Below are 13137 nucleotides of genomic sequence, written 5' to 3'. Positions count from 1 at the left end.
GGATGAATCCCAAAAATTATTATGCTAAGTGAAAGAAGCTGAACACAAAGGGCTATATCCAGTGTAATTTCTTTTTATGACATTCTAGAAAAAATAAAAACTATAGAGGTTGCCTGGGGTTGAGCTTGGAAGAGGGGTTGACTACAAAGGAGCAGGTAATTTGGGAGATAATGAAAGTATTATATATGGAAATGTGATGGTACACAACTCATTGCATTTATTAAAACCTATAGAACTGTCTGTCATGATGAGTGATTTTACAGTAAGTAAATTGTTGTAAACTATTTACCAAGTTTTGAGAGACACCTAAAATGGAATATAGACTTATTACAAAGGACTCTCACTGCGTTACAAATGATTCACATAACCACACTGAAGGGAGTGAGAAAGAAAGGAGCCACCCTTATTTAACTTTGGGAAATAGTGTTTTAGCTGGAAACTGAAGGCTAAAAATAAAAAGAATTATCCATAAATGCTGTGCTCTAGTTGGTAAATTTGTTTCTCAGAGGGGGATGGTTTATCAATTTTGAAACTATATATATATATATATATATATATATATATATATATATATATATATATAATATATATAATTATATATATATCTATATATATCTATATATATAATAAGGTTGAAAAAATAAGTAAATATATTGTAAGTAAAAAGAGCCATATTTTTTTACTGTCCGAGAAAAAAATTATAAATAAGAAAAGGGGTAAAGGCAAGAATGAACAATGTAGATTACAGTTGGAGTAAGGAGTAAAAACTCATGGTTATATATAAAGACATGGTCAGAAATGAATATAGTTATGTGTGTACATATGCATGAGTTGGTATCCATACGTATAGTTCCTAGTTATGTCCATTGAGACAGTCTAGAACAGGGGTGGGGCATGTCTGACCCTCGGGCAGTGTAAGACCTGAGAAACCATTTGGTCTGGCCCTGCCAAGGCATTGGAGGTGAGTTAATTAAATGTTTGAGCAAATACAGCAGGCTGACTTTTAAGTTGATAATTTTGTATGGCCTGAGAATGATGTTATAAATACACAAAAGGCCCTTGGCAGAAGAAAGTTTTCCAACCCCCCCCCCCCTTCCCCTACCCTTCCATCCCCGCCCCCCACCCCCGGGCTAGAAGCAATCACTCCCTGATAGAAGTGAGCACTCCCAGTGTCCAGTCTTGGTTTCTAAATACCATTCTCTGATGAAGCAATCAAGAGTTGACTGATTCCCTGAAAGAAGCCTATGGAGTCTATCAGGCATTTCTAGGCTAGAGAGCTCCCAGCCAAGGGGAATCCTGAGATGGGTGCAGGTATGAGCTGTTAACAGCCATGGTGTTCAGCAGCTGGTCAAGAGCTTCTGCTACAGGAACGTTTTGTAAAGGTGATCTGAGGAAACGCTGATATGGGAGTAGGCTAAACCCAGGCCAACTTACTCCGGGCACCAAGAGAGTGAGCATCTCTACCTTTTCCCAGCCCCTTCCAGGTGGATTGTCAACAGAGAGAACAGGAGAGACCACATGGGTATTTCTGGAACTGACCCTATCTGAATCAGAAAGAGAAGAAAATAGGTCAGCAGTACCCAGAAGCTCCACCTCTAAGGTTCATTTGTATGTCAAAACCAGATTTCAATTGCTTTCCCGAAGAAGCATATTCAGCTTTTGTCTGGGAAAACCCCTTTCCCTTACCGTGTGTTCCAACAGGTTAGCCTAGTCTTCAGTGACATGTCAAGACTTAGAGCAAAAGGAGTGTTCTAAATAGTAGGACTCTGATGACAATGGCTTCTCTGAATCCTCACCCTCCAAGAAGACATTTCTATTTTTAGAAATTCAGAAACTTGGGGGGAGAGAGGGAGTCAATCAGGGAAAAAGGCGACATATGTAATATTTTAAACAATAAAAAAAGAAAGAAAGCTAAGAAATACAGAAACTTTAAAAGTCACCTTCCATGCCCTTCCCTTTCCTGACATTCTCCTGAAAATATGAATAAATTAATCTCTTCAATAAATTCTAATAAGTGGCAGAATTTTCTGCCAACTGTAAGATTCTTCAACTTTAATCTCATTAAAGTTCACTGAATTTTCCCAAACCAGCAATGACCTTTTGAAAGTTTATATTCATCTACACAATAATTTTGAATTAACTTTTTGGCTATTATCTCAAAAGAATCATTGGCTTTAGCTATTGGGGTTGACATTAGGTGGTAATCCAAATTATTTAAGTAAGGATTCTCAGCATTCCTATCTGAGCACCTAAATGTTGATAGTTATGAGTTTGTCCCATGATTTATTATTTAATTTTAAAGCTTTATTGTTGAAAGTATTACATATGTCCTCTTTCCCCCTGCATTGACCCCTTCTAGCCCACCCCTGCCTCAGGCCTTCACCACCCTATTGTTTGTGTCCATGGGTTATGTACAAATTTTTTGGTTGGTCACTTACCATCTATCCACCCTCCCCTGCCTTCCCTCTGAGATTTCACAGTAGTTCTAGGCTTCTATGTCTCTAGATCTATTTGTCTTACAATTTATTAATTCATTTTCATTCATTCATGTAATGAATATTTATTGCTCTTCTATATGGGGTGGGCACTGTGGTAAACCCTGGGGACATACAGTCTCTGAACTCATGGAATTTACATTATGGTAGGAATGGATAGATATTCAGTAAACAAATAAAAAGCGAATACAGAGTACAATACATGGTGGTCAGTTCCATGAAGAAAGATAAAGCAAGAAAGGATGATAAGAATTGTCAGGAGAAGAAGTTTGAAATGTTTTAAAAAGGGAAATCAGGAAAACACTAAGTGAAACTGTGATATTTACGCAAATACCTGAAGATGGTGATAGAACAAGCCATGTGGATATCTAGAAAATGAACATCTGAGCCAATGCATATAATTATATAATGAATAATTACCATAATATATAGTTAAATCAAATCTGACTGCAAGCTTCCACTCAGCAAAGCTGATGAGATGTCAGTCATTACTGGCAGCCCTTTCCACTCACTGGATTCAGAGTGGAGTCCCCTCCCTGTGCCCTGGAACAAGGTCTCCACTCCATCGTGGTCATTGCTGGGAAAGTCATGGCTCAAGCTTCCAGCTGAGCGAGCTGCTGTCTCAATTACCTGTATGTTGTTGTTGGCAGTGGTGGTGGTGGTTGGTTTATTGTTTGTTTGTTTAAAACAAAGCTTATTAATTTCCCAGGAGGCAGGGAAATTCCAGCCCTCCAGGATGCAATGCTTTTAATTGTTCTCTTGAGGGAGGGTTGAGGGATGCGGAACCCGGAACCTGAAACCTAACATTGTCACCGGTAATAAAATATAAAAAGAGCTGGCCAACCTTGATGGCTCTGAATGGTCCGAGAAACCAAACCTAACATTGTCACTGGTAATAAAATGTAAAAAGAGCTGTCCAACCTTGATGGCTCTGAATGGTCGGAGGTATTAATTCATCGTCTAGTTAAGATAGTGGTGGTTGAGGCAAATTTAATTTGTTAATCATATGTAAATGTAAATTCCTGTTGATTTTCTGTTGTTGGAACTTCCCACCTAAGAGATGTCTTTGTTTCAGAATCTCAATAAAAGGAATGGTAAAAGGCCAGAGCATGGGTTAGTCTTCCCACTAGAGGTGGACTTCCCACCTGGCCCCCATTTTCCCAAATTAACTCTTTTCCAGTCTTTTCATTTTAGTGTGCGGCCTTCTCCAGAAACCGGACCCTGAGTGGGCCCTGAACCACGAGGGTCCTGTTAAGGGATCCCACAGAGGGAAAAGTATTTTCATTCTTTCAATAGAAGAACACAGAGTTAAGATCCACATGAACATCTGTGGGATCTTCTCCCAGCTCACCAATTACAGCCTTGTCCCAGGGTACTAGGAGTTCCTGCCTACATGATTTCAACAGGTTCCTACCTGACCTCTCCTGATCCAGTCTTGTCTCCATTCAACTCTTCTCCATACTGAAACCAAAGGAACCTTTCTAAGGCAATTGTCTGATGAGGCTTAAAACCTCTTTGCCAGTGAAGGAACAGGCATGCAATCCAATTTAGGCCAGGGAGAGAAGAGGTGCCAGGATTTCTGGGAAAGAGATTGTTTCTCTTCTATGAAATTCTCTCCTTTTCTCTGAATGTGGTTGTGTGCCATCTTGCCTCTAGAGGAAACTTGACGTAGAAAGTGAGAGGGCAGGGCGGAGTTATCCTCCATTCTGTAATTGAACCCTAGCCCTCACCCAACCAATCAGGGTTAGCCAAGGCAATGACATCACCACCGACCGGAGTAAAACCCCTGGACTGGGCGAAATTCGCTCTCTCTTCCCCCATGCTGCCAGCGTGAATGGGACAGAGCCCATGCTAGCATGGAAAAGGCTCTTTTGTTTATTGCATCGGACTCGGCTCCCTGGTGGTCCTTGGGGATCACGAAGGATGTCGTGGGAAATCCTACAGTACATAGAAAGTTCCACTAGGTTAGAAGTTTCCCAAACTGCCTGCATGTCAGACTCACCCAGGAGATTTATTTAGATTTTCCAATGCCAGAGATGTGAATTCTTAATTGAGAGGCAGAGCCTGGAAACCTGTATTTTTAATAAGCTTTCCACTGATTCTGTGGGTTGGGAACCATTGAATCAGAGGATTCCTAAATTTATTTCAAACTCTGAGCTTCCTTTTCTGAAGAATCTGACAATTGTAAATCAGGATGGAGCAAAGCCAGGTTGGCCATGATTCTCCCATTATATTTACATTGTAAATAGCACAGGGTCAAAATGCTCTGCTATTTAGGAGTCCTAGATTTACACTCACTCTCTTTCCAAAAGGCAGAAGACTTCTTCCATTGTGCTCTCAAACAGCTCAGTTAATGATTTATTGAGCTCCACCCAAAAGAGGAACTTCTACATTAGGTTTCTTGGAGAATATTTCAAAAGACAAAAATAACAGGAACATCTAGGATTGTGTGACACATTGAAAATATCCCTTGCCCTAGCCAGTTTGGATCAGTGGATAGAGCATCAGCCTGCAGACCTAAGAGTCCCACGTTCGATTCTGGTCAAGAGTACATGCCTTGCCGAAACCGGTTTGGCTCAGTGGTAGAGCGTCGGTCTGCGGACTGAAAGGTCCCGGGTTCGATTCCAGTAAGGGGCATGTACGTTGGTTGCGGGCACATCCCCAATAGGGGGTGTGCAAGAGGCAGCTGGTCAATGTTTCTCTCTCATTGACATTTCTAGCTCTCTGTCTCCCTTCCTCTCTGTAAAAATCAATAAAATATATTTAAAAAAAAAATAGTGCATGCCTTGGTTGCAGGCTCCTTCCCAGCCCCAGTCCTGGTTGGGACTCATGCAGGAGGCAACCAATCAATGTGTTTCTCTCACATCAATATTTCTCTCTGTCTTTCCCTTTCTCTCCCACTCTCTAAAAATCAATGGAAACATATCCTCGGGTAAGGATAAAATAAGTAAGTAAGTAAGTAAGTAAGTAAATAAATAAATAAATAAAAATCCCACCAACAGGAGTGATCCAAACTGAGCTTGTGAGAACCAGGATCTCTTGCTCCAGATGCAGAATCACAGAATGGTTTGAGCAATTTCTGTTTTCCTACCTGCCCATCATCAGTATCCTCTCTTGTGACCGAGCCACATATGAGAGGATTCATGGAGACTGGCAGGAGGCTGGTCCTAGAACTTGGGGCTCGAGAAAGGGGCTGGACTTCCATCCCTTGCAAGGGTTAGGAGAAGGGCTTGTTGAATTGGTTAAGATATAAAACCCAGTGAGGACCATCATGGGTTACAGCTGGTGACCTGGAAAGAAGCAAGCATTAGGGAATGCCTGTAAGATGTGCCCTGACAGGTGTCCTGTCAGGTACCCTGACAGGTGGCCAGAGGAAAGAAAATAGGTAGGCTAAATCTGGGCAATCTGACCACATCCTCATCCCTCCAGTGTTATCTCAACACACAGGATGTTCTCTATCGACATAAGCACAGCGCGTCCTTTCTGCCTGGTATTCTTCCTTCCCTCCCGACAGCCCTTGCTTGATCTCACTGTCCTTCGTACACTCCTCAATCAGCCCTTGCTCAGAGCAGCCTCCTCCACCCTTGACCCTGTTAGCCCCTCACCTTATGACCTCAGGTCATATGTACCCTATTTCCTGGCACTCGGTTTGTAGTTGTACCATTTAAAGTGTGACTTTAAAAAATTGTCTACTCTAACTCCATGAAGGCAGAAATAATGGCTGTCTTGAGTCCCAAGGCATCCCCAGAACTTATGTGCCCAGCACATGGTAGGCACTTGCTCAAGAAAGGAACAATTATCTTTCTATACCTTTCTTCCCCAGTAACGAGTGAACCTAAAAGAACCAGATTCAATTTATCTTCGTATCCTCGGATAACCCAAGCAATGACTCAATGAATAATCATCTGCATTGTACTAAACTCAGCCTATCAGGAGCAGCATTGCCCCGGGCACTGGGCTGGGATTCAGGGGAAAATTCCTCCTCCTCCTCCTCCTCCAGTCTGTGAAATGCAAGCCAGCAATGTGGACATGCGATTGAAGCAGTTTCTTCCTTAGTTTCAGTTTTTTACCTCCTCAGAATTGTAGCTAGAGATTCAGAGGAGGCCTAAACACGATGTCTCAAGAACGAGTTCCTGCTAAAGTCACTGCTGTCCTCCCATGACTGAGAACTCAGCCCGATAATCATCTGTTGCTTGTGCGCTCTCTGTGTCTGGTGCATGGTCTCGGGTGGCCCACACAGCAGCTGCCCTACAGGTTGGCCCTGTTTTCCTTCTGCCAGAGGAGGAATCGGGGTCTCTGAGGAGAGTGATTGTTGGGGTTGCAGAGCCTCTGGACGGGGCTGTCAGGACCCAGTGAGATCTTCCCACTTAGCTCTGAGCCCACTGTCCTAGACTCATGCTGCAGGAGCTTCTGGACACCTCTGGGGGCCAAGTAGCCCAGAGAACAGAGCACAGGCTCAGTGAGGCCCGCATTCCTCAGGGTGTCCATTGTAGCTTGATGTGAAGTAAACTTAAATTTTATATTTAAAAAGTGCAGATAAGTTCTGGAGTAAGACACAAAAGGGTGACTTTGTTAGTTAAAATGTGAGATCTCAAACCTTCAGTTGATAATAATGTTACAATGTTGGTTCATTATTTGTGAGAAATGTACCACAGTGATCAGAGGACAATGATAACTATCATGGAAACGAGGTGTGGGTATATGGGCACTCTATACCATTTCCCCAATAATTCTGTAAACCTAAGACTGTTCTGAAATAAAAACTTAATTTTAAAAATTGTGAGCTATCAAAGAAACTGTATTTCCCTTCAGGGGTTTCTGGTCAGAGGTACAGGTACCTCTGCTAGATATATGTCAGAAGCAATGTTTGCAGAAGGACAGTCTACCAGCATTTTGCAAAGCTTGCATTTCTTTTTTTTTTCTTTTTTTAAATATATTTTATTGATTTTTGTACAGAGAGGAAGGGAGATAGAGAGTTAGAAACATCAATGAGAGACAGTCATCGATCAGCTGCTTCTTGCACACCCCCTACTGGGGATATGCCTGCAACCAAGGTACATGCCCTTGACCGGAATTGAACCCGGGGCCCTTCAGTCCCCAAGCCGACGCTCTATCCATTGAGCCAAACCGGTCCCGGCGCAAAGCTTGCATTTCTTAAGAACAAAAAAGTAGGATGGTAAGGATATTTTCACTCCTCTCCCATGGCTACTGTCCCCTTCTTAGCACTGTGAGAAGAGAGAGAGGCAAATAACCAATTAGCCCTCCCCACCTAAGTGGAATTCTATTACCACAAAGTATGCCTCACCCTATTCCAGCCTCCACCACATTCTTCCAGAGCATGTTATTCTTGCACACCCCTAAATCATCTGGGTGGAAACCTAGGAAGAAGTAGTGAAAACAGCCATTTACGGTAAGTCCGAGAGGACACACCCTGGCACCCAATGGACACCACCCATTAGTGTTGAGATAGTCAGCCGGGGAGGGGGTGCCTCTTCAGGGATATCCATTCAGGACTTTAGCCTCCATCCACCACAAAGACCGAACGATAGAACTTCATGAAACTGGGCCGATGGGTTCTGCTGCTTCTGAAAGAGTCTTTAGCCATCTGGGAAACAGGTGTTGGCATTCCAGCTTAGGGCTCAATAGGTGGTTCAAGCTGCTATTTCTCCCAACTGTAAAGGGACCAAGACTCAGATGTTCGTCATAATCTCTTGGCTGTCTGTTTCTGTGCAGCTTAGGATGGGCAGTAGGGCTCTGACGTTGGGGAAAATAAAAGAGAGAGGAGAATCATCCAGAAACTCTAGCTACACTTTAAACACAGCATTGTAATCAAGTTAGGGTATGGTTTCCAGAAACAGCTTTGAGAACTGACAGTCACGAATCTGGATTTAAACAACTAAATTAAGCCAAGTTAAATTTTACACCAGGGTCATCATGCTTATCATCAAAACAAATATCATTGATTGCCCAATATAATTTAGAGCTCTTAATGAGTTTATTACCTAATTTGGGCAACAGGAAAGATGCATCAAGAGATAATAAACAAGAAAAGGAAAGAAGAGAAAAAGAAAACCAGTGTACAATGCTCTCTAAGGCTTGGCAGGTAGAAAGAGCTGGGGTAGAGGATTGATGTGTGATGGGAGACATAGGAGGGTAGGCAGGATAAAACCTTCGCTAAAACTTGAGATATGCCCTGTGGGTAGTGGGGAGCACAGTGGTGGAAACTTTAGTGTAGAGGAGAGGCATGGGGTAGGGAGAAGTGGGGGCAGGGAGACCAGTGAGAAGGGTGTGGAACTGGAGCAAAACTGAGATGATTTAGGGCAGATAACTATGTGAGAAGGCAAGGAAGTGACAGATGCACAAGATTTATGAAGGACAAACTTATAGGAATTGGTGTTTGAGACGTGAGATGGGAGGAAGGAAGAAGAGAAAAAAGAAGTGTAAAGGCACCCAAGATGACTCTCTGGTCTCAGGCCAGAGTGACTGAGAGAAAAATCATATTCCCAGCAGAATTTTTCTTCTCTTCTCTCAACAAGATTCCTCTCATTCTTTTATTTTGGTTTTTCCTCAACACTAAAGAAACCCCATCCCAGCCAAAACCAGTTTGGCTCAATGGATAGAGCGTCGGCTTGGGGACTGAAGGGTCCCGGGTTCGATTCCAGTCAAGGGCATGTACCTTGGTTGCGGGCATATCCCCAGTAGGGGGTGTGCAAGAGGCAGCTGATCGATGACTCTCTCTCATCAATGTTTCTAGCTCTGTATCTCTCTCCCTTCCTCTCTGTACAAAATCAATAAAATATATTAAAAAAAAAAAAAAAAGAAAGAAACCCCATCCCAGCTGGTCCTAAAAGTGGATATATAGGATTCTGATTCCCTTTTGTGTAAAGAGAACCGAGGATATGTGATTTGTACAAGATTGTACGACAGGGCAGAAGCAGGCTGGTGCTAAGACCTAGATCTGATGGTTCACAACATAATCCTAAACCAAAGATTTTAAGGGAACTCTACAATTACTTAGTGGGCCCACTTATTTTTACTGATAAGAAAGTTGAGGTCTGCAAATGAAGAGTGACTTCCTCAAGGTCACATGGTCAGTGAGTAGCAAGCTCAGACTAGAACCTAGCTTTCTGAATCCTAATCTAGCCTCCTTGCATTTTCACTTATTGCTTGGTATTTTATCTGTGTGCATGCGGTGCATAGGCATACTTTCTTTAAAAAAATTTTGTGGTTTTTTTTTTTATTATTATTATTTCAAAGAGGAAGGGAAAGGGAGAAGGGGAAAGAAACATCAATGATGAGAATCATTGACCAGCTGCCTCCTTGATCCCTCTCACTGGGGATTGAGTCTGCAACCTGAGCATGTGCCCTGACCGGGAATTGAACTGTGACTTCCTGGTTCATAGGTAGACACTCAAACATTGAGCCATGAAGGCTGGGCCACATTTGCTTTCTTGATCAACAGAGGACTATATTGGAATGCTATTTTCTCTGTGGATTTACTACAAAACATATCTCATCAGACTCCTCACATAATAAAATCCTTAAAATCCTGGGTTTATTTGTGACTTGTATGATAGTTGGCCTATCTTCCATCTTGACTCTGATTGTCTCTGGATTTTTTTTTTATTTTTTATTTTTTGGTCAAATTATGTTGGCTGAGCTCTGAGATCTGTCACTTTTCCCAGCCCTACCCCTACATTACCCTGACAAGACAGGAAAGATCTGGCACCTTTTTCATATGAGGTGAACTTATCAAATTTCATCATTTGTAAGCTAATTGGGAAGACAACGGATTGGGAGTAAGAAAAGGTAAAAGCAGGAAGTACATAATTGTAGGTGCTCAGTGAATATCTAAGAGGGAGATAAGAGAAAAGAAGATACAGAACACTGATGGGAAATGGAAGAATAGCCTTGATTGGAAAAAGGATTTTTGATTAATGAAGAGAAGGGAGGGGCAGAATTCTGCTCACTCCACCAGAGTGGTTCTTGGGAATTCCCTCTGCCCACTCCACCAGGGGATTCTTGGGGAGGCCCTGAACCAGAACCAGCTCTTCAGTTTCCGGCATTCTGTCGCTAATTGAAAAAAACTCATTGATACTAGACCTGATACTATGCTGGTCTCAGAAGTTGCCAAACATCCAGTCACTCCTCCCCCTAAAAAATACTTAGAGAAGACAGCAGAGCCTTTTTCTGTCTGTTGAGGGAGACACACAAAGAATCCCAGACATTTTTCTCTTCCCCAAATCCCTCCTCAATCTGAAGGGGGCTGCCTGGCAGTGTTTCCATCCTTCCCAAGGGCCTGTGTTGCCCAGGGTCACCATTCACAGACAATTTGTCATCTCCAACACCCCTCCGGAGGCCTGGATGGCTTATGTCAGAGCACCCAAGTTCCTCCCTTCTCTGGGATAGAGGAAATGGATGAGTCCCAGAAAGAATAAACATTGGCATATGGAGCCATGGTGGGGACAAGAAGTCTACTTGTTTGGTGTTCTGGGGAATGAACAAGAGGAAATACATTTTAGCCAGGAAATTAAAAAAAAAAATTACCTGTCAAGTTGTGAATGACAGCCCAGTCCGGGGGAGTTGGGATGTCAAACAGACAGATGAGGAAGGAAGGCACTGGCTAGGCTCCCAAGGAAGATGGCACCTGAAATGGTGGGGATGGTTGGCAGGCCACGGCCCAGTGTGAGAGCTACGATCACCTCATATAACAGAGCGATCACTTTGTCACTGGCCGTGAGTGTCCTATCGATCAGCCAAAGGTTTCATGTGCAGTACGCAGAACTCTGTTTCTGGAAGGGCATAGAAGAAAAGTAACCATGTCCAAGGTAAGCCTCATTTATAAACTGAATTCCTAGAAAGTGAATGTGTGTGTGTGTGTGTGTGTGTGTGTGTGTGTTGCCATGTGCCAGGGATGGACTTCATTTTCATTGGGTATTTCCTGCTGCTGCTGCTGCTGCTGATGCTATTACTAACATTTCTTGAAATCTCTGTGCTGATAGATGAGAAGCTATTGGCTGTTTTAGTTGTTTACTGGACTTTCTGTCTTCCAGTCTCTGCTTCTCAGGCTAATTTGCCACTTCCTAATGGGGAGACATCTAACTGTACTAAGCATATTTAACTAGATTGAGGTAAATCCATTAACACACGTCAACACATGTCAGCAGAGCTCTGAAAATACAAATTAGCCATAGGACAATTCCATGTCCACTGTGTCTCCCGGGTATGTTTTATGCTCAAAACAAAGGAAAGACTATACCAATCTGGTGCTGATACGTCCCTGCCCATTTCAAAAAAGGATAAACCTAGGACATATTGTATCTTATCATAACATGATTGAGACCAAAAGACAATTAAACCTGCATTTGGCTGTTAGCTGACTCAAGTATCTCACTGTACATTGCACATAGGAAAGCAGTATTATCCTATAGGATCTTCCAGAATGAAGTTCCTTCTTGAAATCCTTCAGAACCAACTCGCTCAAAATCCATGTAAAGACACAGCTTCACTAACCTGGAAGGTAGAGCCTTGAGAAGCATGCTCCAAAATTTAGGGAATGGTAAAAGAAAAACAATGGTTGGCCGAGGAGTGGAAATGTCTTTCCAAGAAAACAAGAAAATCCTGAAGTCTCTCACTCAACCTTTCTGGGCTAGCTGCCTCTTACTGAAATGCCCAGCTCATTTGTCTGGATTCATCACAAGAAAGCAGCTTTGAACTATCAATACATTCCATCAGCTGGAGAAAGGGGATATTACTTTTTGGAAGGTAAACACAAGGATTTGGTTTTGGGTTGGTGAATTCCTCACAGTACTCCAGAGACTTTCAACCTAAAGTGTAATTTCATAAAGAGGCTTATACTTTAAATTGCCTGCTTATAAAACAAGCTTTCATGATATTTTGTTTTATTGGACCCTTGCTGTTTCCTTCCTATGGATCTAATGAACTTGACATTTCAAAGTCATTGAGGTAGAGAAAGTATATACCATTATACCTGTGCTTTAAATCAATAAGCTTCTGGATATTGGTGTTTTTTTTTTTTTAATGGGCTACCCTACAGCAGGCATGAAGTCACAGAACCATCAAAATCTCTAAGCCAGTGGTCGGCAAACTCATTCGTCAACAGAACCAAATATCAACAGGACAACGATCGAAATTTCTTTTGAGAGCCAAATTTTTTAAACTTAAACTTCTTCTAACGCCACTTCTTCAAAATAGACTCGCCCAGGCCGTGGTATTTTGTGAAAGAGCCACAGTCAAGGAGCCAAAGAGCCGCAGTTTGCCGACCATGGGTCTAAAACAACCATCTCTTTTGCAACTAGAGAGTATGAGGCGTCAGAAGGTGAAGTGACTTGCCCAGAGCCACGCAGTGACAGAGGCAGAGACTTAACCACTGCCCTGGCATCAAGTTCAGGCCTCTTCTCACGTCTCTTGTGTCCCAAGAGCAGCAGCATTTTGAAATTTTGAACCCCAAAAGAAGAAGTCATTTTAAACCTAATCACTTAAAAACCGAAAGATGAATCCATTGGCCTCCACAATGGATTGGGTGAAAGGCCAGGCAAGGATCAAATGGCAGGGAATAAGTGAATGGGGAGAGAGCCACTTATTTGTTTCTAGTTTTAAGAGTGACTCGGGTCTCATGAAG

Source organism: Pipistrellus hanaki (assembly GCF_964339955.1).
Source record: "Pipistrellus hanaki genome assembly, chromosome: 16".
Classification (NCBI taxonomy): domain Eukaryota; kingdom Metazoa; phylum Chordata; class Mammalia; order Chiroptera; family Vespertilionidae; genus Pipistrellus; species Pipistrellus hanaki.
Note: the sequence above shows the minus strand (reverse complement) of the source record.